Raw genomic sequence first — 18,729 nt, forward strand, 5'->3', positions numbered from 1 at the left:
CCGGCAGTCTCCCGCCAGCTCTGCAGTCCAGGTCTCTGACAGCTGGCTCTGGGAGGACCTAGAAGGAGACACAGCTCCCCAGGGGCTGAGCTTCCTCCCAGAGCCCCCACGCGAGTCCCCAGCTTCCCGGGGCAAAGGAGGCCACACAGGCTGCGAGCATGATGGTCCCACCCGTGCAGGGGCTGCTCTGCTGCCCCGGGACTGAAGGTCGTGAGGCTGCCGGCTCTGAGAGGGGCTCAGCAGGGACCTGAGGGATGGGCGGCTTCCCTCTGCAGCCAGTGTCTGCCTGGGGAGATCTGGGGGGAACCCGAGGTCAGAGTGGGACGTCCTGAGGTGGGGTGGGAGGAGCCACAGGCTGGGGGCGGCAGCCTCCGGGACTGGAGAGGCCCCTGCCATTCCCAGCACGGAGCTGGCAGCTGGAGGGCAGGCTGGGCAGGGGTCGGGCCAGCTGAGGGGCCCTAAGCCCCTGCAGTGTGTGGGGGGAACAGCCGGTGCCTGGCCTGGCCATGTAATGCTGACACAGAGCCACCTTTCCTGTGAGAGATGTCCTCCCTGCACTAGGAGAAAGGACACATCCTTCATGGGGAGGCGCAGTGGGCAGGTCCTCAGCCTCCCCACCGGCTTAGTTTTCCCCTGCCACTGCTCTTGCTTGGCAGGAGATTTCTGTCCAGCCAAGGCTTTGCCTCACCTTCGAGTCTTCCCTTCCTGTGAGGTTCCTGGGTTATGGTCCACGTCTTAGCTACTTTTCTTGTTGCTGGGACAAAATACCTGACCCTCAAAGTTAAAAGAGGAAAAGTTTATTTAGCCCGCAGTTTGTAGTGGTCTCAGTCCATAGTTGGTAGGCTCTAAGGCAGGGTGGCATGGCAGAGGGGCAGCACAGAGGAAAAGCAGTCCACGGCAGAGCAGGCAGGAGGCAGCAAAGCAAGTGAGTCCAAGGGACCAACTACAAGTAACTAATAGCAAGCCTCGTTCTGCCCTTTATATTGTGCCCCCTTAGGTTGGGTAATACTCACACTTTTCATCCTAGCACCCTTAATCCTGGCTTCGCACCATGAATCAGTCACACACTCCAGATCCAGCCACCTCTGAAAAGGCCCCACTTATGATCACATGAAGGGGAAAATCTAGATACAAGCCGTAACAGTCCTATGTGTGTTTTTCCTGTTTATCTTATGTCCATTTAATTCTTAGTCCTTGCTTGGACTGTAGGAAGGTGGAGGTGGCGATGCCCCTCCCCATCCCATCATGTATGTAGTACCTCTTTTCAAAGAATGTTTCAGCAGTCCCAGCACTCAAGAGGCTGAGGCAGGAGGACTGCCATGAGTTTGAGGCCTGGATTACACAGCAAGACTCTGTCCTAAAAAACCAGCCCCACCTCAGAAACCACCCTTCTAGGAACTGATGGGCACAGCTCCCCTCTTGGCCATGGTTCCTTCTGGAGCCCTCTCCCTGCCCACACCTGGTCAGCTTCTGTGGTGCTGCCAACTGCCCCACAAGCACAAGGACCTGAGTTTGATCCCCAGTACAAAAAATACAAAACAAAGCTTTATTGCGATGCAATTCACATGCCATAAAAATCATCCAGCTTTAGGGTACAAGTCAGTGTTCCTTGCATTCTCAGGAGTTGGGGACTGTCACTACAGATTTGAGGATGCTTTTGTCATCCCCGACAGTCACCCTAACAGCCCCGTCTGTGTCTTGTCTCTGTGGACACACACTGACACCGTGCACTGTTTGGCATCTGGCCTGTGTCACTTAGCACTCTTCTGGTTTAGTTTTCACTCAGCACGTTTTAAGGTTCCATCCCTGAGCACAGTTTCTGTAGCACTAGTTTCTTCATTATTTTGACTGAATGTTGATTTTACTATGTTAATTTTGTGTGGATTTCTTAGGAATCCAGCAGTGTTTGTGGGTTCTATGAGGTTTTCTGTGTACTAGATGTTGCTGTGTGTGAAGAGACACTATTCCTTTTTCCTTTCCAGCCTGCCTGCTGTTTGTCTCTGGTGAGAACCCTGGTGCAGTGTTGGATACAGGTTGCTGGAGTGGATGTCTCACCTTTTTCCTTATGGTCTTTCCTCATCAAGCGTGATGTCTTCTGTGGATGTTCTTTGGTGCTTGATCTGGGACTAGTAATATACATAAAACTTGGATTTGTGTTAATTCTGGTGACACGTAGAATCTTTACTCCTGTACAGCTATTTCTTTCCACCCTTTTATGCTGTTTCTGTCACATAAGGATGTCTATGTATGTCACAAATTTAACCATAGTTGTTAAAACCATTCTTTGTAATTTCCCACACATCTATCTTTTCCAGCACTCCTCGTTTTGTTTCTGTGGATTTGGGTCACACTTGGGTGTCTTTGCTTTCACCCTCAAATATTTCCCTGCACTTGTACAGCAGGTCTGCTAGTCACAGACTCTCAGCTTTGATTTATCTGGGAATGCCCAAATTTTGCTTTCATTTTTGAAAAAGTTTTTCTGGATATGAGATTCTTGACTGCTTTTATTCTTTGAGCACCTTGTATTGTCCCACTGCCTCCTGGCCACTGTCTTTTTTGATGAGAAGTCAGCTGTTAGTCAGACTGGGGTTCGTGTGTGTGTGTGTGTGTGTGTGTGTGTGTGTGTGTGTGTGTGCGTGTGTGTTGCATGATAACTTTATTCTCTTTCAAGATTTTCTTGTCCTATCTTTTAGGTATTTTGATTATAATGTGTCTTTGTGTTTGTTGTCTGAAGTTTCTATGTCACAGTTGGAGTTCACTGAGGTTGCCTGCTCTTTGTCAGTGTTGGCAGGTTTTCAAGCCATGATTCAGTGAATACTTTCTTCTGCCTGCCTCTCTCCTGTCTGTGCCACTGTAGTCACCTATGTTAGTGTGCACTGCTTTTGGGCTCTGTTCATTCACACTCTTGTTCTTCAGATGACACAATCTTGATCTACCTTTAAAATCTTCTAACTCTTCAACCAGCTCACATCCATTTTGGAATACCTCTAGTGAACATTTCACATCTGATGCTGTATTTTTTGGCTTTAGAAATATATTACCTTCCTTCTTTCTAAAGTACTTTCTCTTTACTTATTTTTCTCTGATGATGTTGTCCTCATACCTTCCTTTAATTCTTTAGACAGGTGACTTTATTTTTGTGTGTGTGTGTGTTAGCTTTTTGTTAGTGTCATGAAATGCTGAGGCAGGCTGCTTTATAATGAAAGGAGGTTGATTTAGCTCATGGTTTTTAAGGTTTGGTATAGACTCTGGTCTTTCAAAGTTCAGAACGAAGCTTTATGTGGGTCATGATGATGGTGATGATGAAGATGATGATGATAGTAAACAGCACTGTATAGCACTTCCTGAGTACCATGCACTGTTTTGGGCTCTTCTAGGTAGAAAGTAAATTAACTTGCATGACAGCCCTGGGGGCCAGTGCTGTTGGAACAACAGAAATGCACTGTCCCGCAGCTCTGGAGCCTGGCAAGTCTGAGGTCCAGGGGCCGGCAGAGCGAGTTCCTCCTGCTGTGGAGGATGAGGGGGAATCTGTTCCTGGCCGCTCCCCTCGTTTCTGGCAGTTGCTGGCAATCTGTGCTACTCCTTGGCGGTAGCAGCATCACCTGTCCTCTGCCTCCGTCTCCACGTGGCGTGGTCCCTGTGTGTGTGTCCAGACTTCCCTTGTGTCCTAAGCACTACAGTCGTATTGAATCAGAGGCCACCTACTCCAGTATGGCCTCGTCTTGGCTTCTAGCTGCAGTGATTCTGCTTCCAAAGAAGGTCGCAGTCTGAGGTATTGGGGATCAGGACTTCAGCATGTGGGTGTTTTAGGGGTATGGTTCAGCTCATAACAGGGTGTCTCTGTGAACCCACAGACAGCTGTTCTGAGTTTAACCTATGTAAACACCCATGATTCTGCACTTTGCATTGTATAGATTGATCCCCAATCCAGCATATGCTTGCTCCCTTGGTTTACAGCCCTGATATTGACTCCAGCTCAGATCTGCCCAGAGACCAGGCGGACAACAGAAAGAATCACATGAGTGAATACATGCAGCGGGTGAAAGATGGAGTGGTGGGGCTGGGGAGAGCCAGCATGTCACATTTTCTCCACTGGAGCAACTGACCCCAGCTCCAGCTGGCTGTTGCTGAGGGACTGTGGACTCAGAGGGAATGTCAACTCCCTCAGTTTCCTGTGAGCAGATGAAATCTGGAATTTTATGTGAACTTCCTTAATATTTGTCAGCAGCTAATTGAAAATGTTTTATAGACCAAACAAGAAACAAAACAGAATGGGTCTGGAACTGCCAAACCCCACTGTAGTCTCTGCTATAGAACAGGCCCATGCTCAGCCATTCTTAGGTCTGTGGGAACAGATAAATGTTACTGCAGAGTCAAAATTTATCTCCAAGAGAAGCAATCAAGGAGCCAGAGTCAAGTACAGGGATCTCTCCACTTTCTGCTCATCTAGAGAGCTCTGGGAGGCCCTTGCTCTGGAGTTTTGAGGAGTAGTCATCACTCAGGGCAGTGGTCACTCTTCTGCTTACTTCCTGAGGACAGGTTTCAGTGTCTGGGCTGGAAGTGACCTGTGGGACGGCTGCCCCAGGGTGCTCGGACCTGGTCAATGGCAGCACTTTTGGGGTAAGCACCATTTTATGCTATGCTATTTTTAAGGTTTTTGTTTTGTTTTGTTTTGTTTTTTTGGTACTGGGGATCAAACTTGGGACCTTGCTCTTCCAAGGCAGGTGGCAGAACCACTGAGCTAAATCCCCGGCCCTGTCCTATGCTATTTTGACTACAAGTTATGGCTAATTTATTATATCTTGTTTAATTCAAAGGAATCTAGTTCATTCCCTGCCAAACCTACATGTGAAGGTGAAGCTAGAATATAGGCCTAGTTCTCCAGCTTTATTCTGGACAATTAAAAACCTTACACATCTGCAAGCACAGTACAGTGAATACCCATATATCTTCACCTATGTGCACTAAACATTTACTTACTGTCATCTGTTTCACTCTCTTTCCTTCAGCTTTTATCCTTGGACAGTCTGAGAGTTGTAGACCTTGGGTAAGAACTAAATCTCGCTTCCACTCCAGAGTGTGAACAGCTGATAAGGCCTCCACGATGCTGGGTCTTAAAACCCAGAGGCTCCGGGAGGAGGAATGAAAAACCCAGGAGGGAACACACCAGGCTAGATGGTACACAGACCTGAAAGGGGGTTCGCGTGCCCTTTCAGGTGCCCCTTCCCAATTAGGCCACTCATGCACCGAGAGGTCTGGCAGGAGATCTTTATTGTAGGCAGGCGAGCAGAAGGCAGGAAGGCAGAGAGAGAGAGAGAGAGAGAGAGAGAGAGAGAGACAGACAGAGAAAGAGAGAGAGGAGGAAGAAGCAGAAGGAGAGAGAGAAGAACAAAGAAAGGAAGGTCCTTTTATCAGTTTTGGGGTGGGCTATTGCTTATTTATGAGGAGTGAGCTACTTTTAACCTATCACAGGCCAGATTGCTTTTATGGGCCCAGTCCTGCAGACACAGGTTTCAACTTTCCTGGACCACTGTGGCCTTGGCGGGAAGGGAAACCAGAGATAAGGGCATGAGGTCATTTTAGGAGCCAAGATGTACCAGGAGAATGCAGCCTGTGAGGCGGCGTCACAGCATACTTTAACATGATCAATTCCCTAACAAGACCTTTATTAGTCTGGTGTCGCGAGCACCGAAATAATAACTCGGGATCCCACGTATGAGAGACGACTGCGAATAGTTTCTCGAGAATAGTCTCATTTATTACTATATCTTTAGTTACACACAGACAAGCAACAAATATAACAATAGCCAAAGGGATGTATGCAAAGTGCCAGCCTGAGGCGATGAAGCGCCAGCCCAGAGCAGTTGGGCTGGCGCCGAGGCTAGGCTAGAGTCTTTGCGGGAAAGAGTCCGGGTATACGACCTGAGTCCGTGGCGCCTGTGGTGTTGGACGCGGCAGGGTCGCGCTGCGACGTGCTTCAAGGTCTCATGATGTCCTCCGGCATCTGACGTCTCGAACGGGAGAGCGTCTCCGGCAGAGTGTCTGCGTCCCGGGCAGAGCTTCGGCGGGTCCACTTGACGGGTCGTCAAGGGCGGACGAGCCGACGGAGGTCTGTTCCTGGGGTCTTTTATACCTCTTCTCATTCCTTATCCTATCTTAACACACTCTTAATCTGAGGTCGACGCCTGAGCGTCTGTACATTACCTCATCGGGGACATTCCAAACCTTAATCTTACTTTTACTGCAAACTCACACGTCACACTTTTGAGCTACTTAGCCTTATCATCTGGTTGCCACTGCCTGTCAGCTAATGGCTGCTTGTAATGCTCATTACATTCCACCCCCTGATACCTGAGATGATCTCAGCATAAAAGGTGTCACTATTAGGGCCCCTCATTAACAAGAGGGTCCCAGCTGGTTGTGTAAAACAGGGGTTTACAAAGTCTTACGGCGCATCTAATATGAATTTCTTTCAGTAGTTGCAATCATATCCTTTTTGTATGTGTAAATTTCTCTTTTTTCTATATGTTCTATTGAGCTCATACCAAGTTGTATAAGCATTATATTCAAACAACAAATCATATAATAGTGGTTTTAACGTCATTCTCATGCACCGTGAATGCAATGAATTTGGTGTGTGTACTGATTCTATTGAGTTTTTGCAGTACCAGTCACCTTCTAATAATCGATAGGACTGTTCTGGTTTATGTTTTATTAAATTTTTGCATAGCATATAGTTTGAATAATTTCCTTTGCACACATAGCACGAAATTAAGCTTGCAAGCATATGTAAGTATTGTTGAATTGGGTGTGTCTCAATCCAAATATCACCATGTTCTATGAAATGATACATGAGCCACAGTAATCTATCATCATTATTTGTTCCTGGAAGAAAGCGAGTAGAAAAGCGATTTTTGCAAAAATGACATTCTAACAATGCTTGCTCTGGTGTTGGTAGCAAACCCATATTTGTAAGCAAATCATAACAATGTAAGTGATAATAATGTTTTAATGTGATCCTTGCGCCGTCAGGTTGCATCAAATCACATATCCGTCCGGAGTGATTTTTGCGTCTTCTTGATGGTGCCATTGTCTGCAAAATAGCTTAAATGTTGTTGATTAAATTAATATAACACTCTTTTTATGTTTTATTATAATATTCCTGATACAATGTTTTAAAGATATTTTTGTGTATGGTGTATTCCACCAACACTTATTATGATAGCTATGCTGAAAGAAGTAGATTGCATAATAGTGGTAATAGTAATGAGGGTAGAAGCAAGTATAGCAGTAGCAATAACAAAGTTTAATCTTAGCTATTTCAAATTTTCTTTCGCTTCCTGAGGTGTGCATATTTGTTCTTCCTTTTCTTCTTTCTTATAATTTGGAAGAAAAGTTTTAAAGTAATCATCATTATTATTGTTAAAGAAGCGATGTATAATCCTTCCTTGAAGTATTCCCACCAATGATATAGTGGGGTGCATACAAAATCTAGTTGTATCAGTCTTACCATAAAATCAAAGAAGGTGCACTTCTTTATATCTGTATTCCATGATTTTGGTAGGATTGTATTTGTTCGTATTAGTCCTACCAACTGGTGTATTTCTTGTTGTGATCTAGTCAAAGTGTGTTGCTGTTGCATTATTTTATTATGTATGGCCTGTAATTGCTTTTGATTATGTTCTGAGATTGCCTGAATTTCCTGGTTCTTTTTTATAAATTGTTCATAATGTTCTTTCTCAAGATCTTCTAGAAATAATTTTGGTGTACTATATAAATGACTTGATTCAATTGATATTTCTGTTACATATGTGTCATTGCCTTTTCTTAATATAGAGCAATTATGTATCATCCAACATCCAGGTATTATATCTAATTGTGAGGTTGTGTCATTATATGTTGATGTATTTAAGTTTGTACATGTGAGAGTCGTGTTAGTATTTGTGCATGCTAAGAATGTCCAATCTCCCATCTCTTGTATCATATCTGTCATGGTAGTAGGTGCTAGTCTTGTCTCTGTTAATTTGTGTATTGGCAAATGTGGATATACAAATACATTTGTCCCTAAGCTATAACAATCTTCTTGAGGTACATATGCTGGGGTTCCATTTATGGATGTAAATAGGAAATGGTCTATTGGTGTGATCCATTTTGTTTATAAAGAATTCCATGGATCCAATTTTGTTTTCCAAAGCTGTGGTATGGGTCTAGTATGATATGCTGCATATGAGTTATCTAAGAAAATTTGGATAACGTTTAAATTACATAAGCCTGCTTCACATGAGCTGTGTTGAGTGGGATCTAGTAATGTCTGAAATTCTGGTGTTCTTCTTCCTAAGCCTGTAATGAACAGTGTGTCTAATTCTCTGATCATTTTTTCCATAGTCATTCTGTATTGTACACACATTAATCCATCGTGGTTTCTTAAAATTTGATCTGCTGTTCTTTGTTGTGTTGCTCCATGTTCCCTTTTTAGGATTTCTAATTCTGCTCTCATTTGTTGGCTAAGGATATTTAAAGCATCTAGTGAATTTGACATAGCTGCTATTGCTTCTGATGTTATTTTATCCAATTTATGTATTTGCAATAACTGTGCTTTAATAGGTTGTATCATTGCTGCTGAAACTCCACCTCCCATAATTCCTCCTAATAGAGCTCCTGCCAGTATTGTTCCTATAGCCATTAACTGTAAGGGTTTGCGTCCAGTTTTTAATGGTGTTGTATATTATAATTGAAAGTATAATGGTTCTGTAGCATCATTACAGTAACCTTTTGTAGGAGCTAACGTTGTTAAATCTATTTTTAGTTGTATTCTCCTTATTCTAGGGAAAAGTATCAATTTTGCTGGGGTACTCATGTCTGGTACTATCATAGGTGCTTCTACTACTGTTGGCTTATCACTAGGAGGTGGGTATAAATATCCTTGAGGGAAGTGTGCTGTGTAGAATTTATAAGTCTTATACTTCATAGTGCCATTCTTATCTGGGCCTATTTCTCGTGTAATTCCTCCTCTATCCATCAATTTTCCTTCGTGTATTTTCTTATCTGGCCATATTTCATGTGTAACTGGAATATATGTAATTGTGTCCCAATCTACTACAGTGAAGGTGGTGTTCATTCCTTTGGGAGCATGTGCTATCCATTCTATTGGTATCCATTGTTGTATAATAGGGTCTATTCCCCATGCTGAAAAGTAGTATGAAAATCCTGAATATCCCATTTCTATTCCACTGGTTATAGTCATATTGAGAGTTCTTAACCACTCTATGGATGCATTAAATCCTGTCTTGTAGTAAGCTCTAAGATTCTTGTCTGATAACACTTTTCTACTTACTCCTCTATTTATTAGTGAGTATGTTGGATATAAATCTTCTATAAGGGGTAACTTATATTCTACTTTTTCAACTGCATCTGTTATGTTTACAAATTCAAAAAATTGAGTTTTTTCTGTGGTGATATTTCTTATAATGTTAGTAAAATTGAAATCAACATCATATGGTATTGGAAATTCATCTAATCCTGTCAAATGGTGTGCGCATATGAAGTTGTATTTTCTACAAGTCTTTTCATCTGTAGTTGTCTTACACTCATCATTTGGTTTTGTATGTATGTAATCTCTCTGGGTGGATGACATATTATATCTTAGATTCCACGGTTTATCTGTACCGTTATATACCCATCTCGGATATGTTGGATCTGTTGCATTGGGATAGTTCCATACAGTTGTATTTATATCATGCTTATCTAAGAAAAGTACTGTAAAATTTCCATTCTTACATTCTCTTAGTGATATATCTTCTATATCTGTATAATTTGCAAATTTATATACGTAGTCAGTACCGTCTGTCCCTTTGAGTGTGACTTGCATGGTTTTAATCTCTAATGTATTTTCATAAATACATCCCCATATAGTACAATTCTGATATATTATTCTCTGACATATATGTGGTTTAATGCATGTATAAAATCCTTTCTTTTGTCTATTAATTGTCCAAGGTTGTTGTAGGACACTTGTTAAAATTAATGGGAATTTCCAATGTTCTACTCCTAAAGGTAGGATTTTTGCCCAATCTGACCAAAACCATGTGTCATTTGTTTTTGCTGAAGGTAAGTTTTTGTCTTGATACTCATGTCCAGTATCGTTGACTGGTGTTAAGTTTCCATAAAAAGGAAGGTTTGGGAATTCTGCTACGCATAATATTTCCCCATGGTTTGGGTAAATGTGGAATTCCTTTAGAAATCCACATGGGATTTAATTCTTTCTCTGTTATTGGGTGTTCACGCCTATGATAAAATTCTGATATTGCAGAACCCTCAGTATCTGGTATTTCTATTTCTATTCCTAAATCTTCTTGGAGAGTGTTCATTTGTCCAGTTAATTCCTCTATAATACTTATGTCTGGATGATTAGTTTCCTCAATTTCTTCTAATGTGTTGTTATATTCTGCAAATCTTAATGGTTCCCATGATTGGAGAAATAGAGGTTGGAACCATTGTCTGGCATAAGTCATATTTATTCCTAAACCACAAGTGAATGTTGCTGATAATTGTGGATCTACCTTATCATCCCCTAGAGCTGGTTCTAACTTCACTGTATGGTATACGTTATTAACTTTTACTTCCATTAACAGCAGGTCTTGTACTTGCTTCCATGCTATAGCATATATTGCCATATGACTAGTTTTATTTCCCCAAAATTCTATTTTATGACACTTTATGGGATTTTGTTCATCTAAATCTGTTACTTCTGACTCCATCATACTCATGTACGTTTTAAAATGATAATGGTGTCCAGTTGCCTTTCGATACTTTTCACAATTTCTTGACCATGAATATTCTATGCAGTGAGCAAATTTTTGCCACCAACTATAAAATGTACTAGTTATCTGTGTCCAATCTCTTATATCTTTCCAAAACTGCGGCCATCTATTTGTAATATTTTTGGTTGGTATATCTTTAACTGCTATTGTTGGCAATGTAGTTGTTGTAGGTGTTGTTGGTAATGTAGTTGTTGTTTCTGTTGTTGTACTAACAGATGTAGTAGAGCTGGTATTTTCTATTTTTCCTATTGGTGTCATTACTATTGGTGTCATTACTAATATGGCAACCAACATATAGTGTAATTTAATGCATATCCTAAAATTGGGTGATTGTTCTTTATCATTAATTTGCATGTTCCAGTGTACTGCACTATTGGAGCTGTAATTCCCCATATTGCTGATGTTATCAACACTAATGTTATAAATAAAGCTTGGTAGAAACTTTTCATTTCTTCCAATTCTTTTTAGACTGAGGTCACCCTTACCTTGGGTTATCCAGATATTATTCCTGGGTCCAGGGGCGACGACCTCAGCTTATGTATTGTATAGTGTCCTTGCGTTCCTGTAGGCACAAACATGTGGTCTGGTTATATTGCCATCTACTTCCAGTGAGTAATCTATCACTTGTGTCTAAGATATAGCTTCCTCCATGGGACTCTTTCTGTGCGCATTTCATCTCTCGATCGTCCCAGTAGAGGTTAGGCTATAGCTTAATGAAAGTTCTTAAAATGAATTTTTGATCTGATTATGTCACCTGTGATGGTTCAAATTTGGATGTGCCTTTGTATTAAAACTAGTGTGCACGTGGTCCAATATGGTTTATTCCCTGGTTTGGCCATGCTTAGATCTCCTCAAATCGGTTTAAATCTTTTAATAATCCTTTCCAGTGTCCAATGACACCGGTGAATTGTCTAACATCTCGGGGCATCAATATGCCTCATGTTCATTCATTGTTTGAGTGCATGGGCACCAATGTGTCCCATTTTCTCATACAATTTTGGATTTTCAATCAATAATCAATAATCAATAGACAATAATCAATAGTCAATAATCAATAATCAATAGTCTGTTTAATATTCTATCCTCCTTCCGTCACTGTCTCTATTTCATCAATGAACAGACGAAGGACAGAACACCACACAGATGGGTTTCCTAAGTGGATTCATATCCCTTATCTTATAAATTTTCCTTATCTTAATATCTTAGTATTTATTAGTAATACTATTAATTTATTAGCTACACTATAGTTCTTCTATGTTTCATCCTACTTTTATATGTGATTTTTTTCTCGATTTTTTCTTTTTATTAACTTCAGTTTAGTCTCTTCCCATTTTCCTGACCATACAGCACTTTCATTTGCTACACATCATAATTCAGTACGTAAGTTTGGTATCTTTTTCTTTCTATTCTTAATTTGCCTATTTGTCACATAATATTGGTGGTACCTGTATTTACTATACAGGCTTCTCTGTTCATTGGTCAGTTAAAATCTAACCATCCTCTGGCCTATAAGCTGCCGTTCGCTATGATGCCTTGTTGATGATCCGTGGATAACATATCTTGACTCACATTGTCAAGTTCCCTTGTTTCTTATGCCTGGGTTCACAGGCGATTGTAATCAGTTCGCGTTAGACGTTCCACCCCCTGGGCGCAGAATCGCGTCCGAGGACTGTGAAAACTGTCCTTGCGCTGATTCTCGGTCATCATTAGGGAGACTTGGTGAGTGTATAGTCGTCTTACGGTCGTGGAACTGGATTGATTGGCAAGCCTTATATATAGCCCAGATGGTCCTCTCAGAAGAGAGTATTTATTTTCTGACCATGAGAAGTTTTATAATAAGAGCCAATTGGTATGGTTCCAATTTTTATTTCCTATTGTCTATAGTCCTTTAATTATAAAAATATTTTCTTTTCTAATATATCCTAAATAATTATGCTGTTTGATCATTAGGATAATGGTCCGGACTGCTTATCATTAGTCCTACTTATTGATTATACTAGTAAGTTATAATTAAAACTATATAGTATCTATTTAAAGTTCCATATTATTATCAATTCTTAACTTCTATTAAGTCAGTCATATAGTAATTATATATATATGTATTTTTAATAACAACAATTTTTAATAACATTTATACTATAATTAATATATTAGTTAATTATTATGCTTATTGCCTTATTTAACTTATATATCTTATCTTATAATTACATTTCTATTTCTACTATTAGTAAAAAGTAACTTAATAAGTTTTATACCTAAAACAGTAGAGGGTGCTAAACAACTTGGTATATCTAACTTATAAATGACTTATGATTTTTTAATTAACTTATAACTATATCTAATTTATACATCTTATCAGAAAAATGCAGTTCTAATTCTATAGGCGCCGTAATATTTCTATTATCCTATATTTCTATTTTTAAAACCGTTTCATGTGAGTACGTACTCTTTATAGCAGCATTTATCTTAATCTAAGTGGAATTTACTCTAACTCTGGGATTAGAATGTAAGACGCTTCCTACATTGTCTCCTAGAAGGTCCCATATTCTGCATAGGTCGTGTCGGTATTCTTGTTTGGTTCCCGAACAATTCGGTTGTCTGACGAGGGTGTGTAACTATACTCTGAAATCGTATTGGTATATAATTTTTCTTATTCTTTGCTTTTCTGTTCCTTTGTTCTTTGGTGTAAGTTATTCTTTCTAATTTCACTCCTAATGGTTTTAATTTCTGGTTCAAATTTTTGGAAAGCTGAATTGCTTCACCCATAGTTCTACATGCATTTAAGTTTCCTGTGAGGCTTATTTTAAAATTTTTTCTGAATGTGTTTTTTCTAAATTTCGGTCGTGTGGATGTCATTTGGGGAGTTTCTGTTTGATTGTATGAGTAATGTGATGTTCCTAATTTCCTTAAGATGTTATTTGCCTCGCGATAAATATGCCAATTTGCGCTAGCTTCAAATTGGGTTAGATCCGATGAAGGAAAAGCCAGTCTCCAAGCTGCTGTTAACCAATCTAATAGTGAATGGATTTCACCTCTGGATGTTTCTAGAACATGTTCCAATGCTTCATAAATCTTTGGATCCTCTACGATCCACCCTATCTCTCTCATCTCTCTTTCATGTAACATCTCATTTTCATGTAATGTTACATGCTGCATGGCTGTGTTGGCCCTTTTTTGCCACAGTCTACCTACATACTGTGCATGCCTATCTATCCTATTTCTATTGTGGGCTGCCGTATGCCCTCGAGCATACGGCCTAGACTCCTGTAACTCTATTCCCGAGGTTTGGGCCTGTTTGGGGGTAGCAGCCGATCCTGGACCACCCGAGGTTGGGAGCCTCTGTGCCAATTGTTTCGGAGTTCTCATCGCAGTAGTTTCACTTTCTTTATTTTTATTTTTATGCCTAATTAACCTAACACCGGTTTCTTCATTTCTATACTCATTTTCAATTTCATACCTAAAATCCCTCGGGAAAGAGGGTGTGGGGAACAGATGTTCATGGGGAATGGCCGGTTCCCTGTGTTCCTTCACACTATTGGCTAGCCAATGATGATTGCCCATAAATTGCACAGTTTCCACTAATACCGGTTCTGTATTCTTTATTTCTGTATTTTTTATTTCCCTATCTATTCCTATCTCTAAGCCTATATTTATATCTGTTAGAGGTTTTATTAGATTGGGGTCTGTTAATTCAGATTCCACATCAATTGGACTCACATTAGTCCTACCTTTATCGGACTTGGCGATTTCTTTCCATTTTCCTTCCTCACTAGATCGAGGCATTTCTCCCGTTACCGGTCTTAGTTTCATTTTCTTAAGCTTGTTAATCAGCCTCTCCATATTTATAGTGATTTAGCAAAACAGTTTAAAAATTTTCTAATTTTTCAATTTTTTTCAAATTTTCTGAGAAACCATTGACAGTTATCAATATTTTGTTTTCATTAATTTTTGAATTTAGTATTGACCAATTTTCAAATTTGCCTAAAAATTATCTTAGCTGTTATTGAGTTTATCTCCCGTAGGCTTACTTCCGCACCCTTAGGGAGGGTGGTGTTTTCAGCCTGAGTTTTCCCTGCTCTTCAATAACCCGTTCTTCCTCAGGTTTTACCCTGAGTTGGCTTCGTGGAGTAATGGTAATCGCTTGATTGTTCGATAAACTCAAGAACAGCATTAATTTAGAATTAAAACTCTGCAGTCTAAATTATTGAACGTGGGATCCTGCCGACTACGCCAACTGTCGCGAGCACCGAAATAATAACTCGGGATCCCACGTATGAGAGACGACTGCGAATGGTTTCTCGAGAATAGTCTCATTTATTACTATATCTTTAGTTACACACAGACAAGCAACAAATATAACAATAGCCAAAGGGATGTATGCAAAGTGCCAGCCTGAGGCGATGAAGCGCCAGCCCAGAGCAGTTGGGCTGGCGCCGAGGCTAGGCTAGAGTCTTTGCGGGAAAGAGTCCGGGTATACGACCTGAGTCCGTGGCGCCTGTGGTGTTGGACGCGGCAGGGTCGCGCTGCGACGTGCTTCAAGGTCTCATGATGTCCTCCGGCATCTGACGTCTCGAACGGGAGAGCGTCTCCGGCAGAGTGTCTGCGTCCCGGGCAGAGCTTCGGCGGGTCCACTTGACGGGTCGTCAAGGGCGGACGAGCCGACGGAGGTCTGTTCCTGGGGTCTTTTATACCTCTTCTCATTCCTTATCCTATTTTAACACACTCTTAATCTGAGGTCGACGCCTGAGCGTCTGTACATTACCTCATCGGGGACATTCCAAACCTTAATCTTACTTTTACTGCAAACTCACACGTCACACTTTTGAGCTACTTAGCCTTATCATCTGGTTGCCACTGCCTGTCAGCTGATGGCTGCTTGTAATGCCTGTCACATTAGCCTGTCAGCTCATGGCTGCTCACAATGCTCATTACATCTGGCCAGACGGCGCTACCGGAGCCAGGTAGCTCAGAGAGGCACCACTCAGGGGCTGAGGTCTTTTTTATAGGGTCTTTCTAAACAAAAAAGTTCAAACACAGGTCAGGGCATTCACAGAACTACCAGAGGACAAGATTCCAAACACTCCTTATCTCATGCAGGAAATGTTCTATGGTCACCTTTTGTCATACCAGTTGCCCCTGGGTGGGCTGTCAGCCAAGTTAGCAATTAGCATATGAAGAAGCACAGTCTGGCCTATTAGCATGGAGTCACTTTAGCTTATTCAAGTCTTACACTTGTGACATTTCACGCCTAAGCACAAGAGTACCCTCCCACAGAAGGCTAACATATGGGCAATCAGGAAATTTCACATTCACATTATACTATATAGTCCATACTCAGATTTTCTCAATTTCTCTAATAATGTCCATTATAGCTATCCCCCCCAGCCTTTGGCTTCACTTCTTTGTAGTCTCTTTTAAGTGCAAATGGCTCTCTGATCTTTTCTGTTCCCTGTTCTAATCACGTTTGATGGGTCCAGTCCATGACTGCAGGGTGCTCTTCTACTTGGATTCATCTGACTTCCTTCATTGTACTTTGATATAGGCTAAATGTTTTCAGCAGGATGTAGGCAATGTCATGTGGGCACATGATCCGTTTTCTTCTCATTGGTAAAGGCGCTGATGCTCTGGTTAAGGGGACATCGACTAGATTTCTCCATTGAAAGGCACCAGTTTGCCTTTCTGATATCTAATCTGTAGACCCCGGGGCTATCCCGATCCCTCCTATTTTTCAGGTAATAACTTGTGTGCACTGCCAAGTCATTGCCAGAATCTATTATTTCTATGGTGGTTGTAAACCATTCTTCCTGTATTTAGTAGTTGGCATCATCTGTAGAGACGAGAGTCAGCCTCTCTCTCTCTATCCAGTTTTGCTGTGGACTCATTTTTGTTCCATCCCTGTCGTTATTCCTTTGGACACTCAGCTATGTCCAGGTTTGACCAGCAGGAGTCCCTTCAGGCCGACCCTGAATGTTCCCCAATCAATGAGCACCTATTCCAGACTTACTTTGCACGCCCTTGTCCCAGTCTGGAATCCGCCGTTTCTCCAAGGAGCCAACCCAGCTTGCCTTTGAGCTACTGAAATGTGATATCTGGTCTAGGCTTTGAAAGAAGATTGAAAAAAAAATCCATTAGGACCAAATCAAATGAAATTGACTGCTTGGAGCACACATTTTACCAGGTAATAAAGCAGCAGACTCTCTGGCTCGACCGAAGGTGCCCATGGAAATGGATTTTAGACATCAGCTCCTCTGCACACTTTTTCTTCGGCAGCGGAATGGCTGAGAGAGGCATCTAATCTCCTCTGACCAGGTCTGGTGGGGCAGAGTTCTTCCAGACCAGGAGCAGTGCCTTGATTACAGCAGGTGGAGGCGGGAGGGCTCCACAGGCGGGAAGCAGCCAGTCTTGCTTTATTGCACCATTTGAGAAAGAGTAATTTGCTTCTTCATTATTCGTCAACAACCAGCGCAGTGGGGGGCGGCTGTATGTCGACTGTTTTAAGCAAGTCTCATTTCCCAAGGACCCAGTGTAGCCGTGGCTGGTGGAGCCTGCTTCAGGCTCCTCCCGGACACTTTCTAAAACTAAAGCAGACTGCACTGCTGGTGTTGCTCAGGTGACCATGTTAATCTTTTCATTATCAGAGGGGCTCTGCTCAGAATGCGAAATGCGTAGGCATGTGTAATTACTGCTGCTGCAGGAGCACCGCCCATAGTGCTAGGAGCACAGGAACACCAGCCTGTGTCGTCCTCACCGCCACCCGCAGCTGGGAGGACCTCCGCGGCAGGTCCTCTCAGCTTTGCATTTAAAAAGACCTGAATACTGGGGGGCAGATGCTCGTGACCTATGGAGGACTAGAGAAGGTCACAGATGCTCAGAAGTCCTTTGTATTCCAAGTTAGCTTCTACCTCTCAAAAGGTTAAGGGAGGGGCAGGGGCCTGTGGGCTGGGAAGAATAGAATATGGGCCTCATTAAGCATTCTGGCTAATGCTGACTAGGAAGAGCTAAAAAATGACTGGAGGGTGCAATTAAAAGGACCAGGGTGGAGAAGAAAAAAAACCAGATAAAGAAAGGCACTAAATGGCTTGGGGACTGACGCTAAGCAAAGTATGGAGGGCTGGCGGGCAGAGCTAGAAGGAGGCCAGGTGCTGGGAGCCAGGATAGCAGCCCCTCCCCACCTCCAATAAAATGCAAAGGCAACAGTGGGGGAGGGGACCAGGGGGGCAGGCGGCCCACACCCAGAGTCACAGAGGAGGTGTCATTGAAAGCGAACAGTGACTTTATTCAAGGGGTGGGAGGAGAGGGAGAGAGCAGAGACGGAGAGGAGGAAGGGGAGAGGAAGGGAAGAAGAGAACAAAGAGAGGCAGGTCCTTCTATTGGTTTTGGGCGGGGCTATTGCTTACTTATGAGGAGTGAGCTACTTTTAACCTATCACAGGCCAGCTTGTCTTTTATGGGTCCAGCCTAGCAGAAACAGATTTCAACTTCTCTGTCTGGCTGTGGCCTTGGTGGGAGGGAAACTGAAGATGAGAGCATGAGGTCATTCTAAGAGCCAAGAAGCACCAGGGAAATGCAGCCTGTGATGGCGGCGTCACAGCATATACTTTAACATGATCAGTTCCCTAACAGTCATTGTGCTGGTTTGTCCCTCGTAGTCACCTGTGCCTTACTCAGGGACTCCCCAGCACTGTTATAAACCACCATTTCTCAGTGTCCATTAGCACCAGCATGGGGGGCACACGTGGTTGCCAGAGGGCAGCAGTTCCACATGAGCCCGCTGTCCTCACACCCCCTTAAGCAGGCCCCTGGCCCGGCCCCCGTCAGATCCAGACACCGACGCCGCATCATCCGCAGGGCCGCGCAGCCCTGCCAGTGTCCTGCCCTGGTCTGGACCACTTGCTTCCCCTTCAGAGCTG

At 42.4% G+C, this 18,729-nt stretch overlaps 1 long non-coding RNA gene across 1 annotated transcript; it reads right to left on the bottom strand.

Moving 5' to 3' along the window:
• Nucleotides 1-5,776: 5,776 nt before the first annotated feature.
• On the bottom strand, nt 5,777-15,518 carry LOC109118436. The gene is made up of 3 exons (XR_002025736.2): nt 15,301-15,518; nt 11,306-11,382; nt 5,777-7,104 (listed from the first exon to the last, which is right to left on the bottom strand). It is a non-coding gene; the product is annotated as an uncharacterized LOC109118436 (long non-coding RNA).
• Between the last annotated feature and the right edge of the window lie 3,211 nt (nt 15,519-18,729).

This window comes from Fukomys damarensis, unplaced genomic scaffold (assembly GCF_012274545.1).
Source record: "Fukomys damarensis isolate Sample0158 unplaced genomic scaffold, DMR_v1.0_HiC HiC_scaffold_24, whole genome shotgun sequence".
Lineage (NCBI taxonomy): Eukaryota > Metazoa > Chordata > Mammalia > Rodentia > Bathyergidae > Fukomys > Fukomys damarensis.